The sequence below is a fragment of the Apodemus sylvaticus genome, chromosome X, assembly GCF_947179515.1.
Source record: "Apodemus sylvaticus chromosome X, mApoSyl1.1, whole genome shotgun sequence".
Classification (NCBI taxonomy): Eukaryota; Metazoa; Chordata; class Mammalia; order Rodentia; family Muridae; genus Apodemus; species Apodemus sylvaticus.
Window position 1 is genome coordinate 12958710 of NC_067495.1, and position 11502 is coordinate 12970211.

At 43.6% G+C, this 11502-nt stretch overlaps 1 long non-coding RNA gene across 1 annotated transcript; it reads left to right on the forward strand.

Moving 5' to 3' along the window:
• Window positions 1-480: 480 nt before the first annotated feature.
• Window positions 481-11222, forward strand: LOC127674749 (uncharacterized). The gene is made up of 2 exons (XR_007975358.1): window positions 481-570; window positions 10791-11222. It is a non-coding gene; the product is annotated as an uncharacterized LOC127674749 (long non-coding RNA).
• The last annotated feature ends 280 nt before the right edge of the window (window positions 11223-11502 follow it).

The following is an 11502-nucleotide window of genomic DNA, read 5'->3' on the forward strand; positions in this document are numbered from 1 at the left end:
CCAAATCTAAAAAACCAAATCCAAATGTATGTGTGTGTGTGTGTGTGTGTGTGTGTGTGTGTGTGTGAGAAACATTTAGTCATATACTGGTGATGATGTTTTGATCAACAGACCATATATATGATGGTGGTCCTGTAAGATTGTGATGAGGATGAAAAAATTCTTATTGCCAAAAGATGGCAGAGCAATTGCCAAATAGTCACACTCCAGTACTCATTTGTGTGTGGTGACACTGGCGTAAATGCAGATGTAGTGCTAAAGATAGGTAACAGCCAACTACGCAGGTATCTGCGGATCTTTGTTTGCTCGTCTGTGAAATCATAGCTAATCCATAGGACCCCTGTGCTCTGTGAGTGACTCGTGCTCAGGAAATGTTCTGTTTAGTAAAATAATGGTATAGAAGAGGCTAAGGCAGGCTGGTTTGATGCGATAATCTCTTTCGCCACCTTGTGGTTGAAGACGCACAAGCCAGTCTTGTGCCGCAGCACGTGCTAATTAAGCAGAGACTCGAGCTTCCTACAAGTTCGGACCTTAGTGGGATTGGAACTTGGAGAACTGAGAAACAAAAACGTAAGTAGGCAGCTTGTGGCTCTTTCATTTTAGGGTCTTTATTGGCTAGACATTTCAGTTACACTTCCTACGCCCGAGCACGCGCACGTGTGTGTGTGTGTGTGTGTGTGCGCGCGCGCGCGCTGATGCCTACAGAGGTTAGAAGAGGGGCATTGGATCCGCCCCTGAAACCTTTGTTATGGGCCACCATGTGGGTTTTAGGAATTGAACCCAGAGCCTCTGCAAGAATTAAGTGCTCTCAAGCAATGTATGCATCTCTCTACCTTCAAGTGTTCGTTTCCGTAAGCAGATGTTGTGGATGTCCTAGAGACATAGTTCTGAGCTCAACCACTTCAGTGTCCTTGTGGACAAGAGGAGGGAACACACATGTTTCTACTACCTAATCTCCAAACCAGATTTCTAGTCAGCTACAAGTTTCTTTGAGCTCCCTAATAGGTAGTGGGGGGAGGGGTGTACATGTGTGCACTCATGCGCGCGCGTGCGCGCGCGCGCGCGCGCGCGCACACACACACACACACACACACACACACACCACCTATCATCTGTCTACCTTGCTACCCAAGGAAGCTAAAACCAGTGTGTGTGCAGAAATACATGTGAGTGGAACCCTTGAAAAAAAATAAATAAATCTTAGTTTATTCTAATCTTTACTGTCCCTTGGATACAGTCTGTCATATCCATGGGGCATGGCTTCCACCGGGTAGTTTTTCTTGTTTTCCTCATGATCCAAAGTTTTATCTGAAGAAGAGCATCTGATCAGTAGAACATACTAGGGCGTAGTCCTTCCCCTAGGCTAAGCCTAGGTTTCCATCTGAGGGAGGCAGGACTCTCAATGCAAGGATTTCTGAAAAATTACAAGGACTGTTCAGAAATGTTTGGGTAGGGATACATGAGTACTTCAGATCTTGTCTTCCTTTCCCAGATCCTGCTCTTCCAACAGTAGGTCTGAGATATGTATGGCCCAGGCACACCTAGGAATCTAGATCTGCGTAATTTTTGGTTAGATTACATATAAGTTATCTGCTGGGTAGGCAATGCGTTAAAAAATGGGAGGGTTGTTTTTGGCCTGGGGTCTCCACTGAAGTACAGCTCATGCTGCCTAATTCACCACTGTATTGCATAGCAGCTAGTTCAGTGTCTCATGAACAAACTGAGTTGGCCATTCATTGCCTTCAACGTGTAAATTTTTATTGACATTTCAGGCTCCTAATCTCAAGAGGTGTCCTTTTGGTGTTTTGTTAACTAAGGGAAATCAAAGGAAGCTCCAGTTTTATAATCTACAGTTTCCCTAGGGCTTCTTACTCCCTCCCCTTCTGGAGAGAGGTCTTTCTTCCACATTCAGTGTCTCCATTCTGATTCTTCTGTGCGATCAGAGGTTTTCTAGGGCCAATTCTGCACTCAGAACCTATTTCCACGAGGAAGAGATGAATCATTCTAGCTTTGGTACTGCTGCATCTGAAATCCTGTTGGCATTGAACTTTATATTCAGGGGGGGTGGCTGAGCCTGCAGCCTTGACATTTGAGCAAGTACCTTATCTCTAGCTCTGTCTGTGACTGCTAAATGGCCACTAGAGGGAGCCAGTGGAGCTTTGGTGGAATATGGCACTTCCTGTTTGCACACAGTTCCTGTTCTGGGGGAAAAATCACTGTTGCTTAGCAACAAGAAAGCCAATCATGCTTGCGTCTCATGCCTCTGTCACTAACCCCAAGTGAGACATAGAACATAAAGTCTCCTTCAGATATTATATACTGTAACGGTTTGGAACTTACTGGTCACTTGAAATGTGGCCTATGATCTCATTATTTTAAATGGATGGAACTTGAGAATATCATCCTGAGTGAGATAACCCAGAGCCAGAAGGACACGCATGGTATGTACTCACTGATAAGTGGACATTAAATGCAGGATAACCATGCTACAATCTACAGGCCCAAAGAAACTGGGTAATAAGGAGGTCCTGAGGGAGGATACGGGGATTTTACTCAGAAGGGGAAACTAAATAGGTGGATGGAGAGAGGGAACTGGGGAGGAGAGGAGGTGAGGAGGGAAACAGAGATGACGATCAGATGTGGGAAGAAGGGGGGGTGAGAGAGGCCTGGGAGTGAGAATGAAAATCTGGGGGGTGCATCTGTGGTGACCAGCCAGAGGCCTGGGATGGGGGAGGATACAGGGAGTCTATGGGGGTGACCTTAGCTTAGATTCCTACTAGAGGGGGATATTGGGACTGAAATAGGGGACTCAAAACAGGCCGCATAGTCAGTGTATTTGCTAGACAGAGTCATGGGCCTCAGTGTATCTTTGCATTCATGACTCAGGTTTTATTTTAGCCAAAGGATGCCAATAAGACCAATGGGGGCAAATACTTAGGGCCTGGAGAAATCAATGCCCAGGCTTCCTTATGGACTTTTCCTATTTGGAGGGGACGTACTAATATACCCTTTGTAAAGAATAAAATGCACACTACCTAGGTGGTATATTTTATCCAAGAACGCTGAGAGCACAAGGTTGTTCCTGGAGACTGCTTACTAAAAAACCACTGCCGATCACACACCAAATTTCAGGCTCTCAGAAGAAAGCAAGCATTGTAGGCTACGTGGTTTGTACAAATAACATGTCGGGTGCCATATTACTTTTGAATTTCTGCTTTAACAAACTATCCCAAGCATGTACTTCTAACCCCAATCTGGGCAACTGGGTCAGGTGGACAGTGACCCTAAGGCCTGCCTGAACTATGATACCCTGTCTTTAGAAACCACAAATAACATCTATGTTATCCAAAGTATTTTCAATGACCTCAAACCCAGAGGCTTTAAGTATACAGTGCTATCATCTTAAAGGTCCAGCAGGTCAGAGAGGTAACCTTGGGTTAAAATGCAGGTGTTGAAAGGGCCACAGTCCTTTCTGAGGTGCTAGGCCTCCAGTCCCTGTTTGCTTAGGCTGTTTGTCAGAATTCAAGTCTTTGGGGAGTATAGGCCAGAAATCTATTTCCTTATCAATAAGGAAGGAAGGCTGTAAAAATGGCCTTCAGATTCTTTTCTTATTTCTCCTCTCAATGGAGGCTCCGTGTAGGAACAGAACTCTAGATCTCCAGCTTCTAGAGACTACCACATTCCTTAACTTGCAGCTTCGTGTTCAAATTCAAAACCAGAACATGGAGTCTTTCTCAGGTTTCCTGTCTCTAGTTTCCCTGGGAAAGGATCTCCCACCTTCATGGACTTATGTGAGTAGATTGGGCCCACCCAGATGAGCCAGGGTAATTCTTCCATCTGAAATCCTATAGCTTTAATTACATCTTCAAAATCCCTTCTGCTATTGGGCAGCAACAGGATCTGGGGATTGAGTTGCAAAGAGCTTTGAGTGGGGGCCCAAGAAAGGGAGGGCACATTTCAAAAGGTAATGGTTTTGAGGCTGATGTGGTAAGTCTTCTGCATATCTATACCTGTGGAAAGAAAAATTCGTGTTATGTATTGACGTAATAGAAACTTGGACCGGGGGCTCAGCCCACAAAAAACACCTTATTCCCAGATTCCAGTATGACATACACACCTAAATTTTGGGACAGGGCAAGGCTGTCTATTTTCCCTTCAAAATCCTGTTAGGAGGGAAGGTTAAGGAACTGGTTACTTGATGATGATTATTAGTATGGGTAAAAAATATAGTCTTCTAAAAATTCTTAGCTATGTGCCATGAGCAAATTATTTTTGTAATTTTTAGCTTCTCTATTTCCAAGCATAATCTTACTGTTTTATAGATTTAAATGAGAGATGTATATAAGGCATGTGTAAGATAATTGCTTTTGGATCAGACTGGCCAGTGTGCTAGGTGCTGCAACATCTGGAAAACAAAGACTAGAATTCCTTATTCCAACATGGAGATCTAGAGTTTTCTATTTCTACATGGCACCTCCTTCCTGAGGAGAAAGAAGAGAAGAATCAGAAGAGTAAGACCCTGTCTGTTTTTGAGAGAGGGTCTTACTCAGATTATTGGTGGCGCCACTGTCCCTGGCTGCTTTTGCATTTCGTGAACTGTCTTTATGAAAAAACCTTACTTCTCTTTCATCTTATGAAGGTGTGCTATTGTGAAATTATTAGCCTTTGTGGGCCACCTCCGCCTCCAGCTTGTCCTTCTACCCTCGCCCTGCTACAGTCACAACAGGCCTAAGGCTGCTGACTCAGAATAGAGATATTTTAGCAGATGCTCTAATAGAATCAGAGATCCCAAGTTTTACATTACAAAAAAGAAATTTGTAAAATAGAACTGCAATATTTTTTTTAAAAAAAAAGTTATAAGATTTTAGACCTTTTGAATTCAAAGAAATAAGGACCTCTAGAGAGGCACAGAAATCTATGTGGCCTGCAAAGGGGTCTTGGAGCCATCTCAGATAAGATGAAGACCCCACACAGAAGAGAGAGCTTATAGGGAGCCGGGAATATTGATGACATTCAAGGCTAAGGGGCTTCAACCAGCATTTCAGACTCCATTGAAACATTAAAGAGAATCTCTTCCCTCCTTCCCTCCACCCCTCCATCCCTGCCGCCCTGTCTCCCCTTTTTTTTTCTTTCTCCATAATGGATTTGAGTTCCTTTTCATCTCCAAATATCACAATAGTGTGTCCTGGGTGGGGGGGGGTCTCCAATTTCCACTCAGTTATTTTTACATCTGGACATTGGAATTGAGAAAGTAAAGGTAATCTATGGTGTTCACGAAAGGCCAACATGGACGTGATGGAGCGGAAACTATTGGAAACCAGAGGCACGGACTGTGTTTATAAGGAGTGAGTTTGTCTAAGAGTCCTCAGCAAAACGATTTAAATCCTCGATTTAAGGCCTTGATGGTGGCTTGCAAATGAAGAATCCCCTTTTCCCATTGTTAGGATAGCAGTGAGTTCTCCTGTAAGAAAGGCACAAATGTCTAGATCACAAATCAACAGAATGTTTCAACATACCTACAATCAGAGCAATTTGTTCTAGGGTCAGCTGTCCTTCATGAGAGATGTCAGGTTCTGCCAGGGTTTTGTTTTTGTTTTTGTTTTTTTTTTTTTTTTTTGTGGAAGAGAGCCTGGTCACTAAATTGTGAGGCATCAGAATCAGGACAGATTAAAACAACGAACTCAGTGATATATAATCTCTTCCTAGCACCACTAACACTTCGTGACTCCTAATGTAATGACGCTCTGTATTTTAGGGATGTCACCCATGTGCACTAGAGAAAAAATAAAATAAAAATGACCCAGGAGTCCTGTTAAAAGCCCACCTGGGCTGCAGAGATGCACACCAGGGTAAAACGAGTCTCCCTGAACACCAAGCAAACGGGAATATACTAAATGGTGTTTCGTGGGTACAGTTTTTAAGGGAGAGGAGGTGGAGTGTGATATGATTGTCAGACCGTTCTGATACATACAGGGTTTTAGCAGGAGGGAATCATGATGTGTGTTTTATTAGCTGTGTGCCCTATGAAAACATGTTTGCAGTCCCCACATCATACTATTCTTGCCTATGGAGTGGAAAAAAAATACCCAGAGAACAGCATTATTGGGAAGAATGAATTTGAAAGTGCTTTCTGCAGAAATTGATTTTTAAATGAGACATCTTCATGTATTAGCCCTCTTCCTCTTGCAAATGAATAGCTCTATTAAATAAAGAGTAATTAGGTGAGATTTAGGGGAGTGGGTACTTCACCCCCCTCCAAGAATATGTGCACATTACAGTTGCTATAACATAAGATGGAGCTTAATTCTGGATCTGTGTTAAGGAATAATTTTCCTAGATAATTTGGCTTTGTGTGCTGGGAAATAATGGTGGCAATGGTGACAGGGACAACTCTGTGTGCTTGCAGAGCCAGTAGTCCGCTCGTTTATCTCATCTGTTGTTGATAAAGCCCTCCTCTCACTCTGGTAAATGAAATGAAGCTATTGCTGGGTCTGCAGTGTTTGGTTGCCATGGTTTGAATTCGTTTCATAAGCTGTTGCTTGGCAATCCCACGCGTCAGCTGGCTTTTTTTCCTCAGCACTCTCGCCACACGCTGTCTGAAGTATAATGAGACTGAGGCTGGGCAAGGGAGGACAGGAGTCCCCAAGCACTTTCTGTCTTCCCACACAGTCCTGTTGATTACCCCGATGCCTGATAAATGCATTGGTAACAGAACAGTGAAGTGATTATAAATGTGGGGTTTAGGCTTTGTATTCTGTTCTGCCCTCATGTTTCCTTTAGCCTTCTGCTTAGAACCTTGCATCACCAGGTCCTAGAGTGCTTACAAAACATGGAAGAAGCACCTGGACACAGTAGGTTTTCAGTAGCTTTGACCTGTCCTGAGAAAGACAACGGAAGGTGGGGTTGGGCTTCCTTTGTTCTGTTGTAAAATCATCTGATGTTGTTTGGATTTCGTTTGTACAGTTGTAACCCACTTTCCACTTTCCATCATATGAGTGGGCCTACTGTAAATCTGTAGAGTGAAATAAAAATTTATAAATATAAGTTATGAGAGACACGAGTGGGTCGGGGATGGGGTTATTAGGATCAGAACACTATGACTATGGAGGATGTAAATGGAAAAGATAAGAGGCACATCAAGTGTCCTCTCTCTCCTCTGTCTTTCTGTCTCTGTCTCTTTCTTCCTTTTTGGTTTTTCAAGACAGGATTTCTGTGGCGCCTCTCTGTCTCTGTCTCTCTCTTCCTTTTTGTTTTTTTAAGACAGGGTTTCTGTGGTGCTGGAAATCAAGTCCTGGAAGTCATTTTGTAGACCATGCTGACTTCAAATTCACAAACGTCAGCCTGCCTATTCGGGGATTAACGGCGCCGCCATGCCTGATTCTTTTTTATTTTTTCTAGTAGCAGTAGCCATTCACTCTTAGGAAGGAAATCGTAATTCATATGAGTTGACTGTTTTCATGTGTATGGATTCGGACAAAGGCCCAGGCCAAGCTACTAATGGTGTTCTTCAGTGGAATGTGGAGTTGAAAAGAGCTGCTTATTTTACTTGGGTAGCTTCTTATCTAGTAGTCCTTTGGAACCCTACCTTATCACCAAACTAATCCAGTTTCTAGAGGGAGCTTTACTGGGGTTTTTCTCCTTTGTGGACATTTCCCGAAATCTCCCGTTTTTATGGCAGTTTGGGGAGAGCAGGGTCTTAGGAATGCTCTTTTGGCCGTCAACAGGAAAGAATGTGGCCCAGGGAATGTGTGTTGTGCAAGGCCAGTATGTCCCTTTACGTGCTGGCTCATGTGCTTTTTTCTTGCCTAACATACACACAAGCAGAGTTTGGTCCCCAGCATTGCATTAAGTAAAAAAATGTGTCCCACCCTAGGGTGGTTTTAGCTACCGCCAACTTTGGTATAGCCTTCTGATTCTGAAAGCAGGAGTAAATTACATTTCCATGCACAGGATGACCAAGTTTCAAGTGTCTGGCAGTGAAGGTCACTTGGAAGGAGAGACACACCTTGCCTTAACAGCAAAAAAAAAAAAAAAAAAAAAAAAAAAAAAAGCCATATGTATTTTACATTTCACTGGATCCATAATGGGTGTCCCCTCCCAGTTTTTCACCTGACAATGTATAGTTTAATGACTTGTACAGATAGACTCCCCAAACACAGTGGGCCCTTACCAAGGAGCTGATAGAATTCTGATGTTTATGTTGAGGAATCAGATCAAACACAATGCAGCTTTGTGAGAGGACTAAGCCCACTTAACAGAGAATTTTTTTTTTTAAAAAAAAATGTTTCTTCTTTGTTTTGTTGGTGGGAAGGTTACTGTAAAGTTATCAACTTCTTAAAATTAATTAATGATCCCAGTTCTGAAGAGAGTATTCGGTAGTGGGTAGACTATATATATAGACAGGAAGAAGGAAAAGACGTGGAAATGTCCCAGCAAGAGCAAGTGGAGGGGCTTTGAGAAATTGGGTCATTGCCTGCTGGAGGGGCAGAAGCCAGGCTGTTTGAGAAATGGTGTGGCTAGTGAGGAAGAGGGGGCATGTGATCACTGAATATGGGAAAGGAACCCTTGGGAGAAGAAATAACGTCTGCGGAACTTTTAGGTAGATTCTGCTGGGGCGGTTCCCCTAGTCCATCTTTCCCTAGGAAATGTTCCTGCAGCCCTAGGATGTCCATATATCTGGTGGGAATGGATTGTCTGTAAGTGACTTTGAATGAGATCAAGATTTAAATCTGGAGAAAATCACAGGCTGCAGGTCAGAAGAGAGACTCTCGTGTAAATGAGAGAGCACTGTTTATATGAAAAGATCTTGTGTTCAGTCCAGCATGGTGGTGCACACTTTTAATCCCACCACTCGGGAGGCAGAGGAGTCAGCGGGACCTCTTGCCAACCTCTTTTACATGTAGGACCAATATTCAGTCAATAGAAGAATACATTTCTAATTTATTTTGAGGAAATATTGCTTCAGGATAAGATCTGAAATTTTATTTCTAGCTATGATTTATTTGGAAATCGTTTATTTGAAAAAGAAGGGTGGCGTATCTGAGATGGCTCAGACTCTAAGATTCGCTTGTCATTGCTATGGCACAAGATGGTTGCTAGGAGCAGGTGCTTAGCAACAGATTATGGTTGTCGATGCTTACTTACCACACTGCTTTCATGCAGGCGACTACTGGAGCACCAGAATTACTACATGACACCCCCCCCCCTCCAATGGTTGTGCCATCTTAATAGTCTGTTTTTCTTTTTGCCTTATAAATGGGGGGAAATACTGAGGTGGTCTAGAGAAAGTGGGGCATTCACTGGCAGGCAAGACTATTAAATATGGTTTTACAGGGGAAGAATAGAATTTAACATCTATTGTTGCACCCCAATGAAGTTCTATCATTTTTCCTGTTTTTTTGTTTTGTTTGTTTGTTTGTTTTTTTGTTTTTTTTTTTGAGATGGGGTTTCTCCATGTAGTCCTGGAACTCACTCTGTGAACCAGACTGGCCTAAAACTCAGAAATCCACCTGCCTCTGCTTCCAGAGTACTGGGAGTAAAGGCGTGCACCACCACTGCCAGAGTTTTTATTTGTCCATTTGTTTGTTTTTGAGTTGTGTCGTGTTTTATCTGCTATAGGAGATAGTGCATTTATTACCTTAGCCAGTATGGGGAAGTATCAGAGACATCCCTAACCAATCATTAATTTCATATTTAATTCATGCTCTTGGATTTTGCTTCTCCAAACTTTTCAACTGGGAAACACATTTCAGAAAAAGCCTGCAGAGGGCCTATTTGGGGGGAGAAGGGAACCAAGAGGAGGGGCCAGGCAAGTGGGAGAGGAGGATCAATACAATGAAGTGTATATGAAAACAACACAATAAGATCTACTATTTTAGCTGGGCAGTAGCCTTTAATCCCAGCACTTGGGAGGCAGAAGCAGGCGGATTTCTGAGTTCGAGGCCAGCCTGGTCTACAGAGTGAGTTCCAGGACAGCGAGGGCTACACAGAGAAACCCTGTCTCGAAAAAACAACAACAACAAAAAAACCCCAACCCCCCCAATCAAAAACAAAACAAAACAAAACAACAACAACAGTTCCTGGGTTGATGGTGGAGAACTACTTTACCAAGTTTGGTCAAGCCATAAGCCAATGCTAGGCTCCAATGGGGGAGTAGTTTAGGAATTTTGGGGTTCGAAAATATTTGTACAGACACATGGTGATAAGAGGCTGGAAAATGCAACCCAAAGGTAGCAAAGCAGCTGGGGTGGTCGGATGTAGGGCGAGGAAGGGCTGACTAGGCTCCCAGTCAGGGAGCTGCTGTCTCTGCAGTTGTGCCTCATCTGTATGGTCTACCATTCTTTGCATACTTCTCTTTGGGCTGCCCGAGATCCTCATACTCTGATAGGTCTTGAGCTAACACCCGCAAGTGTTGCAAACAAAGGCATTTTACCCGGGAGTGTGCATTTCACATTCTCTGAGTGATGGGTCACAGTCCATGGACTAGGGGTGGGGTGAGAATGCAAAGCAAGCCAGAAGCACGGGCTAGAAATTGCTCACTCTGAAGAGGACTCTCAGCCTGACTCATCTACAGCGCGCTGCAGTCTCAGCTGTCTCAAGGAGCTGCTGGACGATCTCTTAACACTCTCTCAGGCCAGGTACTTTTGTGGTGTAGTGACATTTCTGGTTTCTTCAAAACCACAGAAATGTGATGTGATTATGTTTTTGTTTCAATCCCAGGTGTGGGAGGATAGGGGACTGCTTTCGACTGTCCGCAGCAGCTAACTTTGCTTTGTCTCGCCTTCTGGCAGGGGCGTGATTTTACCAGCTGAAGGCAGTTTACGTTCGGAGTTCCGCAGACTCTTCAGAGGCTGTAAAAATGTCGGAGTCACGAAAGCCTGCAAAGAGCTGTTGCTCTCCTTGCTGCTGCTGCTGCTGCTGCCGTCCCTGCCCATGCTGCAGCTGCTACTCCTGCTGCTGCTGCTGCTGCTTGTTGCTGATTGTCGCTGTTGCTGGTTGCTGTTTACTGTTTGCTGCTGGCTGGATTGCTGGATTGCTGATCGCCAGTCGGAGAAATCCTGAGGCTGAAGATCCAACTTGCCCCAAGGAACAAGATGACCCGAAGAAGAAGTAGTCTAATGATTTCAATACCCCCTTTCCCCCTCTGACCTTTCTCTCTTACCTTATGTTGGGGGATTGGGAGGGTGGCAGGAAAAACAGCCCAATAAAGTAGCCAAAAGTTACGTTACTTTGTGGCTTACTGTTCTTGCTCTTTCGACGTCTTTCTTAAAATAATCTATATATTTTATTTGTCCCCTTCACTCTTTCCTTCTTTTAGACCCAATACTTTGGTGTTAAGCAACAGTGAGGTAATTTTTTTTTACTTGATCATTTTATTCTGATACAAAAGATGCTATATGTAACTGAAAGCAAATTTTGTTGAGAGTAAGGGACTCAAATTGCCCAGAGAAGAGTTTTCTCCATTAGCACAGAATAAACTCCTTTCCTTTCATCCGTGGTTTG